At 49.8% G+C, this 16055-nt stretch overlaps 1 pseudogene; it reads right to left on the reverse strand.

The window, feature by feature from the left end:
* Positions 1-15902: 15902 nt before the first annotated feature.
* Positions 15903-16055, reverse strand: part of LOC147111591 (uncharacterized) — a 57520-nt pseudogene continuing 57367 nt past the window's right edge.

Here is a 16055-nt window from a genome sequence, read left to right on the forward strand (position 1 = left end):
TTCCCTATTCTAACAGGAATCTCCCTCTGTGTGAAAACATTAGGCAGGTCTATGAAGTCCTTCTCTTCAAGTCCACACACTTCTAAGTCTGACAAGATATAACTTTGCATTGATTTCTCATGACCCATGGTGCGTAATAGGATTTCTGTTCTTCTGCCTCTAACGTTCAGCTGTTGCATGAGTGATTCTGTGCAGAACATTGCTGAACTACCTGGATCCATGAAGGCGTAAGTCTCCACAAACGTCTCACTCCTCTTAGACTTGATCTTTACAGGTGCGATGGCAAGAATACAATCACTGTCACCGGCCCCAGTGAATCCACAAGTCTCTGGTTCTAGCGACACAAGAGCACTTGAAACAACCTTCTCGTCAGTATTGTTTTCTTCACTCTTCTTAGAGACTTGTTCTTCTTTGTGGATATGCAGCAGACTGGGATGTTTCCGAATGCACTCTCTGCATGTTGTTCTTTGCTTACAGTTTCTACTCAGGTGCCCCTGAGAGAGACATCCAAAACATAGGCCATTGTACTTCAGAAATTCGATTCTGTCTTTATGTGGCTGTGCTTTGATGTCACTGCAGAAATCCAATGTATGATTCTTCTGGCAGAATAAACATGGCTTCTGAAAGGCATTAGCAGGTGTCACTGTGCTGCTCTTTTTGGGAGATGAGTTCTGAGACTTTTCTTCCCCAGCCTGAGTGACGATAGTTGCAAAGCTGCTTCCCCTGGAACCACCTTTCCTGAGAGTCTTTGATTCAGCAGGCTTGGCTTTCACTCTTCCATCAGTAGTCGGGCTGACATCCTGGATGTTTCCAAACAATGGGTCCCCAGCAATTTTAGCCTGTTTGTCTATGAAATTCACTAAGTCTGCAAACCTGGCTCTACTTTTCCATCTCTCCATTATCTCAAAGGCTGTTCTTCTCCATTGTTCTCTCATCCTGTAAGGAAGCTTAGAGGTGATGATTCTCATAGTCATAGGATTGTCCATCTCTTCCATGAATTCAACATCCTCCATGGTGTTGCGACATCCTATGAGAAAAAGAACATATGTGTTCAGTGCCTCCCCGTCCTCCGGTCTGATCTGTGGCCACTTGATAGCCTTTTCAATATATGCAGTGGCTATCTTCAGCTCATTACCATAGTGCTCCTGCAGCAACTTCCTGGCTTCTATGTATCCCCGGTCCGGTCTCATGTGTTCACAGCTTCTGACCAGGTCTTGTGGTTTACCACTGGTGTACTGTCCCAGGTAGTACAACTTATCACTGCTGCTCTCTGTTTTGGAGTCAATGGCTTGTTCGAAGGATCTGATGAAGGGCTTATACTTGAGTGGGTCGCCTTGGAACACTGGTATGTCTCTTTGAGGGAGTCAAAACAGATTCTGTTGTTTTACAAGCATCTCTGTAATTTCGTTCTGACGTTGCATCACTTGGTATAGGCTTCTCCCTGTGTCTTCAGGCCTCTGGTGGTCATCAGCAGGGTCTAGTCTAGATCGTCTGATGTCTGGGGTTGCATCACGTGCTCCTGTTAGCGGAGAGGCCTCTCCTCCATGCTGTACTGTCAGGAGATGGCCTTCAGACTCTCTTTTAACTCTTGAAGGTGCCCTGGATCCAACTCTGTGTGACAACATTGACTGGCAGTATTCGTTCATGCCATCCTGTGAGCCTTCATAGTCTTCATACACACTCAACTTGGCATCTGAGACCGCAATAGTTGTTTTTAGCTCCAGCTGTTCTTTCTTTGCCTGCACTTGGGCCTGTTGGGCCTGCAGTTGGGCCTGCAGTTGGGCCTCTTCCTGTTCAAGAGCTTGCTTCTCCACTAAAGATGCTGCGTGCGCCATCAACGCTGCCCGTTCAACCTCCTCTCTCATGCGTCGTGATGAGCATGTGGTAGAAGCGACTGACCTGTGTCCAGAAACAGAGCTACATTCTTTTAGATTTTTGCTCAGTCTGGCAGAAGTCTCTGAAATGCTATCATCTGGTCCGACTTTATCGTCATCTTTATCTTTCTCTGCTGTATCAGCATCTTGACGAATCTTTAACATCCACTGTTCTGTGGCCTTGACATAGTCCTTAATGCTGGATGATTTAAGATCAAACCAGTTGTGCTGATCAGCATTTCCCTCTTCTTCAGACAGAAGTGCTAATACATCTTCATTGAGTACATTAAATTCTTCATGCAACTTGGAGAAATCATAATGCATTATGTCTTCAACTTTCTTAATATTAGCATTATCTTCCATGAGACAATCAATTATCTTCATTTTTCCAGTTATCTGAGCAAATTTAGCCCTCCTTGCACCTATGCTTGTATGTAACTTCTCTTCCATTGCCTTTGGGGTGAGCTTTACTTCCCTCTTTTGGCCAACAATCCTTCTGGCTGGGGGAAGCTCCTCAAGGCTCCATAAGGCCTCGGCCATTTTACCCGCAGCTCTTATTTAGCTTCTCAATAGAATGAACAAGGCAAGTAACAGTCACTGTACCTTCGCTTTCTTATATTGTCGTCTGGCCCCGTGACCATTCATGTATACGTTCGGCGACAATTCCGTCCTTTCCTTCTTAGGGAGCTAGTTTTTGACTAATGTAGTGGCGCTTCGTAATTTCCAAACATGCAGCCACTGAGCTTTGAGGCTTTTAACAACGAGTAGACGCGTGTCAAAATAAAACGTTCCAAAACATAACTTTGTCTTTAAACTGTTTACTGTAACACCTTACAAACAGAATTACAAAGCAAAACACGTTTAAACGAACACTGTCAAAAACTGTATTGCTCCAGCCATCAAAGCTTCTACCTTTTCTCTAGCCTCGTGGAGCTTGAGCTGTAAAATGGCTAGATACCATGTGACAAGCTTAAGGACTGTACCATTGTAGCAAGAATAAAGGGGGTATCTCAGACTATACTATTGGAACAAGAAAATAGGGGGTTTCTCAATACAATAAGTCAGTCAGGTAAATTAACTGTATTATACTATTTAACCAATATTTTAAAGTATTTTCTTTCTTAAACTTTCATGACTCTTACACTAGGTAAGTGCAGGTCGGAGGATGTCACCCGCGGGAAGCCTCCGACCCAAATTTCTGGGCCAATGTTTAAGTGACTTCGAGTCTGATAAGGAGTTAAAGATGTTAATAGCTGACAATAGCCAGTGGACTCAGGACACAATGGAAGAATGCCAACTCGACCAACTCCTCCCACTTACAAAGCAGGGAATGCCCCTTTGCAGCACAAAGTGGGTTACCGAGAAGAATAAAAGACAACACTCAAGAAGATATCTTCACTGCAGTCAAAAGGAGGAGGTTTGGCCAGCCATCTCGCCTACAAGGATCAGACTGCAGTCGGAAGAGGGGTGTGGCTTGGTCGGTAGGCCCAAAGAACCCACAATCAACACAAACTGACCAACCGTGGGTGATCATACGTATGTATCCACAACATATGTTAGTGGTGATGGGTATTGTATTGCAACCAGTTTAGTTTTGACATTGTATTGTAACCTTTGATCTCTGATATCTCAATAAAGTTGAGTTAAGTGAGAATCCACGTTTGTGTCAATTATTCACTTATAATTCTCAGGTCAGAATCTTAAACCTGTGATGTCCCAAAGGAACGTCTTACATGGGCAAATTATTCTAGTTATAACATCAAATTGTCTTAGGCTGCTTTCTCAGTCATTCTGATCCATTTATAAAAGTCAGTTGATTCAACTTCATTCTCCATTACAGCATCTGGTGGCAGAGAAGCTAGGAAGTCCTACCTAGGAAGATATACCTGCGAGAGGTTCTCCAGTTGGGGACTGCAAATGACCAGACTGGCTAAGTAGAAACATTTGCTTTTACAGAAACTGTGCAGCCCTGCATGGCCCAACCCTTCATCAACTATTGTACATAAAGGTTTCAAAATGGTTATTTTGAAACTGAAAACTGCTATTGGTTCAGCACCATGACCAAACTTCAGACTGGCATGACATCACGATAGTAGATCATCAAGCTCTCACTAATCGAGTGTTACCCGCAGGACCATACAGATTGTCTTCCGTTAGTTGGTCCTAAGTAAGCCTGGTTCTCAATGTAATTAAGATCAATCAACTTTCAAAGGATCCAATGTTTATATCGATCGGAGCCTCTGCAAACAAACCATTTGCCCCCCAATTAATTCTGGAATTCTGGTTAATAGAAAGTAAAATGGGGAATTATACAGCATATCTGGAGAGATGGCACAAAGTGTTTCTTGTCATTCATGTCAGCCAATTTAAATGCTTTTCAAAAGTATTATAACCACAGAAGATATCTATAATTCTCCAGTGTTTAGGCACATACCAAAAAGGGTTGATGCTTTGCTGATCATCTTCCAGCATTCGATGGAATCTGGAACAGTACCCATGGATTGGAGGGTAGCTAATGTTACCCCACTATTCAAAAAAGGTGGCAGAGAGAAAATGGGGAATTACAGACCGGTAAGCCTGACATCGGTAGTGGGGAAAATGCTAGAGTCCATTATAAAAGATGTAATAGCACAGCACTTGGAAAACAGTGACAGGATCGGACAAAGTCAACATGGATTTACAAAAGGTAAATCGTGCTTGACTAATCTACTGGAATTTTTTGAGGATGTAACTGGTAAAATAGATAAGGGAGAACCAGTGGATGTGGTGTATTTGGACTTTCAAAAGGCTTTCGATAAGGTCCCACATAAGAGATTAGCGTGTAAAGTTAAGGCACATGGGATTGGGGGCAAGGTATTGACTTGGATAGAGAACTAGTTGGCAGACAGAAAGCAAAGAGTTGGAATAAACGGGTCTTTTTCCGAGTGGCAGGCAGTGACTAGTGGGGTACCGCAGGGATCGGTCCTTGGGCCCCAGCTATTCACAATATATAGTAATGATCTAGACAAGGGAACTAGATGTAATATCTCCAAATTTGCCGATGACACAAAGCTGGGTGGGCGTGTGTGCTGTGAGGAGGATGCCGAGAAACTCCAGGATGATTTGGACAGGTTGGGTGTTTGGGCAAAAGCATGGCAGATGCAACATAACGTGGATAAATGCGAGGTTATCCACTTTGGTGGCAAAAATAGGAAGGCAGATTATTATCTGAATGGCAATAGATTGGGAGAAGGGGAAGTGCAACGAGACCTGGGTGTCCTTGTGCACCAGTCGCTGAAGGTAAGCATGCACGTGCAGCAGGCGGTTAAGAAGGCAAATAGCATGTTGGCCTTCGTAGCGAGAGGGTTTGAGTACAGGAACAAGGATGTCTTGCTGCAGTTATACAGGGCCTTGGTGAGGCCACATCTTGAGTATTGTGTGCAGTTTTGGTCGCCTTATCTGAGGAAGGATGTTCTTGCCATGGAAGGAGTTCAGCGAAGATTCACCAGGCTGATACCTGGGATGGCAGGAATGACGTATGAGGAGAAAATGGGTCGATTGGGCTTGTACTCGCTGGAGTTTAGAAGAATGAGAGGGGATCTCATTGAAACTTATAAAATTCTGACAGGACTGGACAGACTAGATGCAGGAAGGATGTTCCCGATGGTCGGGGGAGTCCAGAACCAGGAGTCACAGTCTAAGGATAAGGGGTAGGCCATTTAGGACAGAAATGAGGAGGAATTTCTTCACCCAGAGAGTGGTGAACCTCTGGAATTCTTTACCACAGAAGGCAGTAGAGGCAATAGATTAAATATATTCAAGAAAGAGTTGGATATATTTCTTAAGGCTAAAGGGATCAAGGGGTATGGGGAGAAAGCAGGGACCGGGTACTGAATTTGGATAATCAGCCATGATTGCATTGAATGGCGGAGCAGGCTCAAGGGGCCGAGTGGCCTACTCCTGCTCCTATCTTCTATGTTTCTATGGGTGATGTAGACCTCCAGGAGCGGTGTTAGGACTGTACAATTGCACAGGACCCCGAGCCAGTCAAGGGCTCCACGTAGATCTAGTGAAAAGATACGTACACAATGGTAATAGCTGACGCCTCATCAGCAAGTCAACTATTTTTATCTTATCTATTGCCAACAGGCCTTATCACAATTGTACGTGTGTGGATTTGACACCGGTTGGTACTATTTAGCATCATTGTCTAGCAAAATGTAGGGGCCTCAAACCAAATCATTGCACTGGGCCCCACGAGGCAAACACTGCTCTTGAGCACCTCAAAATCAAAGGAAAGAGTAAAAAAAAGTCATTCCCACGCATACTAAACATTTTATTTACATTGACGGGATGTGGGTGTCGCTGGCAAGTATTTATTGCCCATCCCTAATCACTAAAAAACAGATTTTTTGGTCATTATCACATTGCTGTTTGTGGGAGCTTGTTGTGTGCAAATTGGCTGCCGCGTTTCCCACATTCCAATAGTGAGTATATTCCAAAAGTACTTCATTGGCTGTAAAGCACTTTGAGATGTCTGGTGGTCATGAAAGGTGCTATATAAATGCAAGTCTTTCTTTTTCTTTCTTTCTAATTGCTCTTGAGAAAGTGGTGGTGAGCCATCTTCTTGAACTGCTACAGCTCATGTGGTGAAGGTACTCCCACAGTGCTGTTAGGGAGGGAGTTCCAGGATTTTGACCCAGCGATGATGAAGGAACACCTATATACTCCCAAGTCAGGATGGTGTGTGACTTGGAGGGGAACTTGGAGGTGGTGGTGTTCCCTGCCATTATAGTCATGTCACTAGAAACAGAGGGATGTACCTCTTCATCTGGCCTCAATGTAAGAGGATGGTAGCAGAGACAAAACAGCGCTGTTCAGAAAAGTCAGGTGTGAATAAATGAGGTGAGGACACAGGAAAAGAAGGACTTCTGATAAGCAGGGCTAATTAGAACGTACCTTACTAATGACATCAGCCTTTAAGAAAAAAAAATTATATGGAAGGTATACACAAGAACATGAAAAATCACCCATGGCAGAATAATTTAAAACTCATGGGTCTTCCAGAAGGAATGGAATTTGTGGTGGGGGGGGGTTGGGTGTGGTGGGGGGGTTGGGTGTGTGGTGGGGGTGTTGGGAGTGTGGTGGGGGGGTTGGGAGTGTGGTGGGGGGGTTGGGAGTGTGGTGGGGGGGTTGGGAGTGTGGTGGGGGGGTTGGGAGTGTGGTGGGGGGTTGGGAGTGTGGTGGGGGGGTTGGGAGTGTGGTGGGGGTGTTGGGGTGTGGTGGGGGGGTTGGGTGTGTGGTGGGGGTGTTGGGAGTGTGGTGGGGGGGTTGGGAGTGTGGTGGGGGGGTTGGGAGTGTGGTGGGGGGGTTGGGAGTGTGGTGGGGGGGTTGGGAGTGTGGTGGGGGGGTTCAAACACCCAAGATGTTTACATTTGCGCACTTTATATCCCTCCAATCGATTCCCCGTACTTTAAAGAGGACACCTTCTCCAACATGGAGGGGGAAATTATCCAATACCAGGCCCAGGGGAACGTGTTGATCTGTGGGGACCTCAATTCAAGAACGGACGAAGAACCAGACTTCACCAATAATCAGGGAAACAATTACGTATTCGGGAATAACCACTTTGACATCCCTTCCCTTCCATACAGGCATAACTGCGACAAGCAGTCAAATACCAACGGTAAACAGCTACTACAGCTCTGTCGAAACCTGGGTCTGTACATTGTCAATGGTAGGTTCATAGGAGGCCTCCTAGGAAGATCGACCTACTGCTCTCCTCTTGGCTGCAGCACAGTAGACTATATGATTACAGACTTGGACCCATCCTCTTTCAGAGCATTCACAGTCAAACCACAAACAACACTGTCAGATCACAGCCAAATTACTATGTTTCTCAAAAAGACAGAAACAAACAACATAGAAACACAACCCAGTAAACTGTACAACACCAAAAAATCGTACAGATGGGCCAAAAATGACACGGAAAAATACCAGAAAACAATTAGCAATGCATCAACTCAAGCTCTCTTAGACACCTTTCTGGATAACATATACACTCACAATAAAGAAGGCGTAAACCGGGCAGTTAGTAAACTAAACAATATTTTTGATAATTTGGCAACAAATGCAAACTTGAAAGCTCGCAAGAACAAACCCAAAACAAAAAACTATGAAAAATGGTTTGACCATGATTGCCATAACATGAGGAAAAAACTTAGAAAACTATCAAACCAAAAACACAGACATCCAGAAAACGAGGAATTACGCCTTACTTATTGTCAGACGCTAACACAATACAGAAACACACTCAGGACCAAAAAAGAGCAATTTATTAAGAATACACTCAGCTCCATGGAGGAATCCATTGAGTCGAATTGTTTCTGGGACAACTTGAAAACACTACACAAAAAACAACACGACGATTTGTCCATTCAAAATGGGGACACATGGGTAAACCACTTTGAAAAATTATACCAGAAAAACACACTAAGACCAGAGCAACACCAAATACGCAAAAAACTGGAAAAGCTTGAAATGGCCATAAAAGATAACCAAAACCCGCTAGACGCCATAATAACAGAAAAAGAACTTCTTGAAAAACTCAAGGACCTGCGACCAGGAAAAGCTTGCGGGACAGACGGCATACTAAACGAGATGATTAAACACGCAGACGACAAACTGAAACTGGCTATCCTAAAACTCTTCAACTTGGTTCTGAGTGTCGGTTATTTCCCTGACATCTGGAACAAAGGACTCATAACACCCATATACAAAAGTGGGGACAAAATCGACCCAAACAACTATCGAGGCATCTGTGTAAACAGTAACCTGGGGAAGGTATTCTGTAGCATCATAAATAAAAGACTTATAAACTTCCTTGAAGAGCACAATGTCTTGAGTAAAAGCCAAATTGGATTCCTGCCAAACTATAGAACATCCGATCATATCTTCACCCTACAGACCCTAATTGACAAACGCGTTCACCATAACAAAAGCAAAATCTACGCATGCTTTGTAGATTTCCAGAAGGCTTTCGACTCCATCTGGCATGACGGTTTATTCCTGAAACTTATCGAAAGCGGGGTAGGAGGGAAAACATATGATGTAATTAAATCAATGTATACAAACAATAAATGTGCAGTTAAAATTGGAGACAAACAAACAAAATACTTCCCACAGGGGCGGGGGGTGACGCAGGGCTCGCCAATCTCACTGACACTCTTTAATATTTACATTAATGGATTGGCAAAACTACTTGAACAATCTACAGCACCCGGCCTCACCCTATATGAATCCAAGGTTAAATTCCTCCTCTATGCCTACGACCTGGTTCTGCTGTCACCAACTAAGGAGGGTCTACAGCAGAACCTGGACCTGCTGGAGTCGTACTGCCAGACTTGGGCACTGACAATAAATCCCCAAAAAACCAAAGTCCTTGTGTTCCAGCAAAGATCCAAACAACATGGACCCACAATAAATTTCACAGTAGGAACAACCAAAATTGAACAAACCACTCACTACACATACTTGGGCTTAAAAATCAGTTCTACGGGAAACTTCAAACTGGCTGTGAATGAACTGAAAGAGAAAGCAAGAAGGGCTTTCTATGCCATCAAAAAATCAATCCAAATAGAAATCCCAATTAGCATTGGCTCAAAATTTTCAAATCAGTAATTGAACCAATTGCACTCTATGGCAGTGAGGTCTGGGGACCACTAACACAACAAGATTTTGCAAAATGGGACAAACACCCAATTGAGATCCTACATGCGGAATTCTGTAAAAGTATCCTCCGGACTCAAAGGGAAACAGTAAACAATGCATGCAGGGCGGAACTAGGCCAATACCCATTAATAATCACTATCCAAAAAAGAGCCACCAAATTTTGGAATCACCTACAAATGAGCAACCCCCAATGCTATCACTACGACGCCCTGAAATGCCAAGAGCTGACCATAAAGAAGAATACCCTCAGTCAACTAGTCCTGGGACTCAATAAAGTAACTAATAACAATACTAACAATAACCAGTCCCAGGACAGTGACAGGGTAACACAAAGAATTCGACCCAACACAATCGTCGCTAAGCAAAAGGAAAAATATCTGTCATATTGGGCAGAAACAACAAAAACCCAAAGCAAACTCAATTGCTACTTGGCCCTAAACAGACAATACAACATAGCTGATTACCTGACCATGGTAAAGGATAACAAACTGAGAAGAACCTTGACAAGGTACAGACTCAGCGAACATAGCCTAGCAATCGAAAAAGGCAGACCAGGCTGCCAAGAGAAGACAGGATATGCTCTCACTGCAGTCAGGGAGTAGTTGAGACAGAGATGCACTTCCTCACAGCCTGTGGAAAATATCAGGGCATCAGAGAGAATTTCTACCAAAAATTCTCACAAATATGCCCTGAATTCAGAAATCTGACTGACAACCAAAAACTCCCATTCCTACTGGGGGAGGAGAGAAGCTGTGTAACACTGGCGGCACACTATGTTACAGCTTGCCATGAACAGAGGGACAACCAGTAAACTAAGACAAGAGTATATATAAACAAGGCGAATGTATATTTATAAACTCAGGGATATACCTGTTTATACACTGTATGAATGGAACCGCGTTTATGTGTTCAACCATAAATGTATTTTGATGCTTTGGCAACATAAGATGTATCTTATCATGCCAATAAAGCGATTTGTATTGTATTGTATTGTATTGGTTGGGAGTGTGGTGGGGGGGTTGGGAGTGTGGTGGGGGGGTTGGGGGTGTGGTGGGGGGTTGGGTGTGTGGTGGGGGGTTGGGGTGTGGTGGGGGGTTGGGAGTGTGATGGGGTGTTGGGAGTGTGGTGGGGGGTTGGGGTGTGGTGGGGGGGTTGCAGTGTGGTGGGGGGTTGGGGGTGTGGTGGGGGTGGTTGGGGCTGTGGTGGGAGGGGGTTGGGGTGTGGGGGTGGTGGTTGGGGGTGTGGTGGGAGGAGGTTGGGGGTGTGGGGGGGTGGTTGGGAGTGTGGTGGTGGTGTTGGGGGTGTGGTGGGGGGGTTGGGGTGTGGTGGGAGGGGGTTGGGGTGTGGGTGTGGTGGTTGGGGGTGTGGTGGGAGGAGGTTGGGGGTGTGGGGGGGTGGTTGGGGGTGTAGTGGGAGGGGGTTGGGGGTGTGGTGGGAGGGGGTTGGGGGTGTGGTCGGAGGGGGTTGGGGTGTGGTGGGAGGGTGTTGGAGGTGTGGGGGTGGTGGTTGGGGGTGTGGTGGGAGGGTGTTGGGGGTATGTTGGGGGGTTGGGGGGTTGTGGGAGGGGGTTGGGGTGTGGGGGGTGGTTGGGGGTGTGGTGGGAGGGGTTTGGGGTGTGGTGGGGGGGTTGGGGGTATGGCGGGGGGGTTGGGGGTGTGGTTGGGGGGTTGGGTGTGTGGTGGGGGGTTGGGTGTGTTGTGGGGGGGTTGGGGGTGTGGTGGGGGGTTGGGTGTGTGGTGGGGGGGTTGGGTGTGTGGTGGGGGGGTTGGGGTGTGGTGGGGGGGTTGCAGTGCGGTGGGGGGTTGGGGGTGTGGTGGGGTGGTTGGGGCTGTGGTGGGGGGGTTGGGGGTGTGGTGGGGTGATTGGGTGTGTGGTGGTTGGGGGTGTGGTGGGGGGTTGGTGTTTGGTGGGGGGTTGGGTGTGGTGGGGGGGTTGGGTGTGGTGGAGGGGTTGGTGTGTGGTGGGGGGGTTGGGGTGCGGTGGGGGGGTTGGGGTGCGGTGGGGGGTTGGGGTGTGGTGGGGGGGTTGGGTGTGTGGTGGGGGGTTGGGTGTGTGGTGGGGGGTGGTGGGGGGTGTGGTGGGGGGATTGGGGTGTGGTGGGGGGGTTAGTGTGTGGTGGGGGTTGTTCGGGGTGGGGTGGGGGGGTTGGGGTGTGGTGGGGGGGTTGGGTGTGTGGTGGGGGGGTTGGATGTGTGGTGGGGGTTGGTTGGGGGTGTGGTGGGGGGATTGGGGTGTGGTGGGGGGGTTGGGTGTGTGGTGGGGGGTGGTTCGGGGTGGGGTGGGGGGTTGGGGTGTGGTGGGGGGATTGGGGTGTGGTGGGGGGTTAGTGTGTGGTGGGGGTTGTTCGGGGTGGGGTGGGGGGGTTGGGGTGTGGTGGGGGGGTTGGGTGTGGTGGGGGGGTTGGGTGTGTGGTGGGGGTTTGGGTGTGTGGTGGTTGGGGGTGTGGTGGGGGGATTGGGGTGTGGTGGGGGGGTTGGGTGTGTGGTGGCGAGTGGTTCGGCGTGGGGTGGGGGGTTGGGGTGTGGTGGGGGGGTTGGGTGTGTGGTGTGGGGTGGTTCGGGGTGCGGTGGGGGGGTTGGGGTGTGGTGAGGGGGTTGGTGTGTGGTGGGGGGGTTGGGTGTGTGGTGGGGGGGTTGGGGGTGTGGTGGGGGGTTGGGTGTGTGGTGGGGGGGTTGGGGTTGTGGTGGGGAGGTTGGGGCTGTGGTGGGGAGTTTGGGGGTGTGGTGGGGAGGTTGGGGGTGTGGTGGGGTTGTTGGGAGTGTGGTGGGGGCTTGGGGGTGTGGTGGGGGTGGTTGGGGGTATGGTGAGGGGGTTGGGTGTGTGGTGGGGGTGGTTGGGGTGTGGTGGGGGGTCGTGGGTGTGGTGGGGGTGGTTGGGGGTATGGTGAGGGGGTTGGGTGTGTGGTGGGGGGGTTGGGGTGTGGTGGGGGGGTTGGGTTGTGGTGGGGGGTCGGGGTGTGGTGGGGGGGTTGGGGTGTGGTGGGGGTGTTGGGGTGTGGTGGGGGGTGTTGCGTTTGCAAAGATAATCCAGAGACCGTCAGTGAGTTCAGTTCATGCTGCTTTAATCATGGCTGCTACACACACACACTTCCAGGCACAAACAATCGAATACCTATACACAATACAACGATAATAGCACTATCAAACTCCATGCGCTCAGGCCAAGGCAATCGAGTACCTATCACCAAATGTCAGACATAACAGGGGGGTTGGGGTGTGGTGGGGGGGGGGGGTTTGCGGTGTGGTGGGGGTGTTGGGGTGTGGTGGGGGGGTTGGGAGTGTGGTGGGGGGTGATTGGGGGTGTGGTGGGGGTTTTGGGGTGTGGTGGGGGTGTGGGGGTGTGGTGGGGGTGTTGGGAGTGTGGTGGGGGGTGATTGGGGTGTGGTGGGTGATTGGGGGTGTGGTGGGTGGGTTGGGGGTATGGTGGGTGGGTTGGGGGTGTGGTGAGGGGTGTTGGGAGTGTGGTAGGGGGGTTGGGAGTGTGGTGGGGTGGGGGGTTGGGGGTGTGGTCGGGGGTGTTGGGAGTGTGGTGGGGTGGGGGGGTTGGGGTGTGGTGGGGGGGTTGGGAGTGTGGTGGGGTGGGGGTTGGGAGGGTGGTGGGGTGTTGGGAGTGGGGTGGGGGGTTGGGAGTGTGGTGGGGGGTTGGGAGTGTGGTGGGGTGTTGGGAGTGTGGTGGGGGGTTGGGGTGTGGTCGGGGTGGGGGGTTGGGAGTGTGGTGGGGTGGGGGGTTGGGGGTGTGGTCGGGGTGGGGCGGTTGGGGTGTGGTGGGGGTGTTGGGAGTGTGGTGGGGGTGTTGGGAGTGTGGTGGGGGTGTTGGGAGTGTGGTCGGGGTGGGGGTGTTGGGAGTGTGGTGGGGGGGTTGGGGTGTGGTGGGGGTGTTGGGAGTGTGTTGGGGTGGGGGGGTTGGGAGTGTAGTCGGGGTGGGGGGGTTGGGAGTGTGGTCGGGGTGGGGGGTTGGGAGTGTGGTGGGGTGGGGGGTTGGGGGTGTGGTCGGGGTGGGGGGGTTGGGGTGTGGTGGGGGTGTTGGGAGTGTGGTGGGGGTGTTGGGAGTGTGGTGGGGTGTTGGGAGTGTGGTCGGGGTGGGGGTGTTGGGAGTGTGGTGGGGGAGTTGGGGTGTGGTGGGGGTGTTGGGGTGTGGTGGGGGTGTTGGGAGTGTGTTGGGGTGGGGGGGTTGGGAGTGTAGTCGGGGTGGGGGGGTTGGGAGTGTGGTCGGGGTGGGGGGGTTGGGGTGTGGTGGGGATGTGGTCGGGGTGGGGGGTTGGGAGCGTGGTGGGGGGGTTGGGAGTGTGGTGGGGTGGGGGGGTTGGGAGTGTGGTCGGGGTGGGGGGGTTGGGGTGTGGTCGGGGTGCGGGGTTGGGAGTGTGGTGGGGTGGGGGTGTTGGGGTGTGGTGGGGGTGTGGTCGGGGTGGGGGGTTGGGAGTGTGGTGGGGGTGTTGGGAGTGTGGTGGGGGGGTTGGGAGTGTGGTGGGGGTGTTGGGAATGTGGTGGGGTGGGGGTTGGGGGTGGGAGGGGGCGGGGTGGGGTTGCAGGTTTGGGGGTTTGGGGTTTGGGGGTATGGTGGGGGTGTTGGGAGTGTGATGGGGTGGGGGGTTGGGGGTGGGAGGGGGAGGGGTGGGGTTGCAGGGTTGGGGGTGGGAGGGGGAGGGGTGGGGTTGCAGGGTTGGGGGTGGGAGGGGGAGGGGTGGGGTTGCAGGGTTGAGGGTGGGAGGGGGAGGGGTGGGGTGGGGGGTTGGGGGTGGGAGGGGGAGGGGTGGGGTTGCAGGGTTGGGGGTGGGAGGGGGAGGGGTGGGGTTGGGGGTTTGGGGTTTGGGGGCGTGGTGTTTTTGTTTTATTCGCTTATGGGATGCGGGCGTCGCTGACAAGGCCAGTATTTATTGCCGATCCCCAGTTGCCCTTCTGAAGGTGGTGGTGAGCCGCCTTCTTGAACTGCTGCAGTCCCTGTGGTGAAGGTACTCCCACAGTGCTGTTAGGTAGAGAGTTCCAGGATTTTGACCCAGCGACGATGAAGGATTGGCGATATACTTCTAAGTCAGGATGATGTGTGACTTGGAAGGTAACTTGGAGGTGGTAGTGTTCCCATGCGTCTGCTGCCCTTGTCCTAGGTGGAAGAGGCCACGGGTTTGGGAGGTGCTGTCGAAGAAGCCTTGGCGAGTTACTGCAGTGCATCTTGTAGATGGTACACACTGCAGCCACGGTACGACGGTGGTGGAGGAAGTGACTGTTTAAGGTGGTGGATGGGGTGCCAATCAAACGGGCTGCTTTGTCTTGGATGGTGTCGAGCTTCTTGAGTGTGGGTGGGTGGAGGGTGGAGGGTGGAGGATGGGGGGTGTGGGGGTGGGGGTGGAGGTAGGGGTGGGTTTGGGGGGGCAGGGGGGGTGGATGTACACCTTTTTTATCTGGTGAGATTTAGAGTGGACATTGCAAGATTGTTTTATTCCCTTAAGTTGCTGTAAAATGTTTGCAGACAGTCTAGATCAGAGGAACTTCAAATAATACAGAAAAGGCATGACTGCAAGAATAAGAATAGACTGGGTGTTGGGTGATTTTTCTTTTCCCAGAAAGTAGTGAACCTGTAGAATATGATGCCGGCTGGTGTGGTGGGTGCAACTCTCTGCGTGCCTTCAAGAGCGAGCTTGACTGGGGTACAGATCCCATCATATACAAGTTAAGTGGTTTTACAGATAACACATGGTCCATGTGATCTCCTAGATGGCCTGAGGGGGGCAGAGAGGAATTTTCCAGAAATGTTTTCCCTTATTGGCCCTGGGTTTTTTGCCTCTCCCAGGAGATTACATGGCTGTGGGGGGTAGGAAGTGCCTAGTCGTGATGCTCAAAGCATCCTGAGTTTGGGGCAGGCTTGATGGACCAGCTGGTCTTATCCTGCCCATCATTTTCATATGTTTGTATGTACTTCAAGTTTATAAATGTTGCTAATGCAATTATTTGAAGATTACAACAGTAATACAATCATTAAGTGTCCTTTACTGTGGTGAGTGCAGCTAAGAAGCTAATACGTGGGCACTTGTTTAATGTTTCAAAAAGCCTGTATGGATGTAACTCAGATATAAATAAATGAATTGAGGTGCTTATTTTAGCATAATAAGGAAATGGATATTGCAGAGGTCTGACTGCCTTTTCTCCTTAGAATTTCCCCCTCTCTTGTTCACTGGTCTCAAGGCTTATATATTGAGAGAGGAAATGCCTGGGGAGAAGGGGAGTTGCATTAAATCGAAGGGAAAATATTCTTAATAATTTCTGAGAAAGATGTAAAAGGATTTAGAAATTAAAATTGTGCTAGGAAAAAAGTCATGTATTTAGCCTACAGGGAAAAGATTTTACTTTCCATCTGAGTCACCATAGGAATCCTGTTTAATTAGGAAGACCAGATGTTAGAGAAAAAAAACCAGACATGAGGGTCAAACTAGTGTCTGTGTAAGGGATTTCTCAAGAGGACATGGAGATAACACTGAAT

The sequence above is a fragment of the Somniosus microcephalus genome, chromosome 10, assembly GCF_052327205.1.
Source record: "Somniosus microcephalus isolate GS21.2 chromosome 10, FLI_Smic_1.0, whole genome shotgun sequence".
Lineage (NCBI taxonomy): Eukaryota > Metazoa > Chordata > Chondrichthyes > Squaliformes > Somniosidae > Somniosus > Somniosus microcephalus.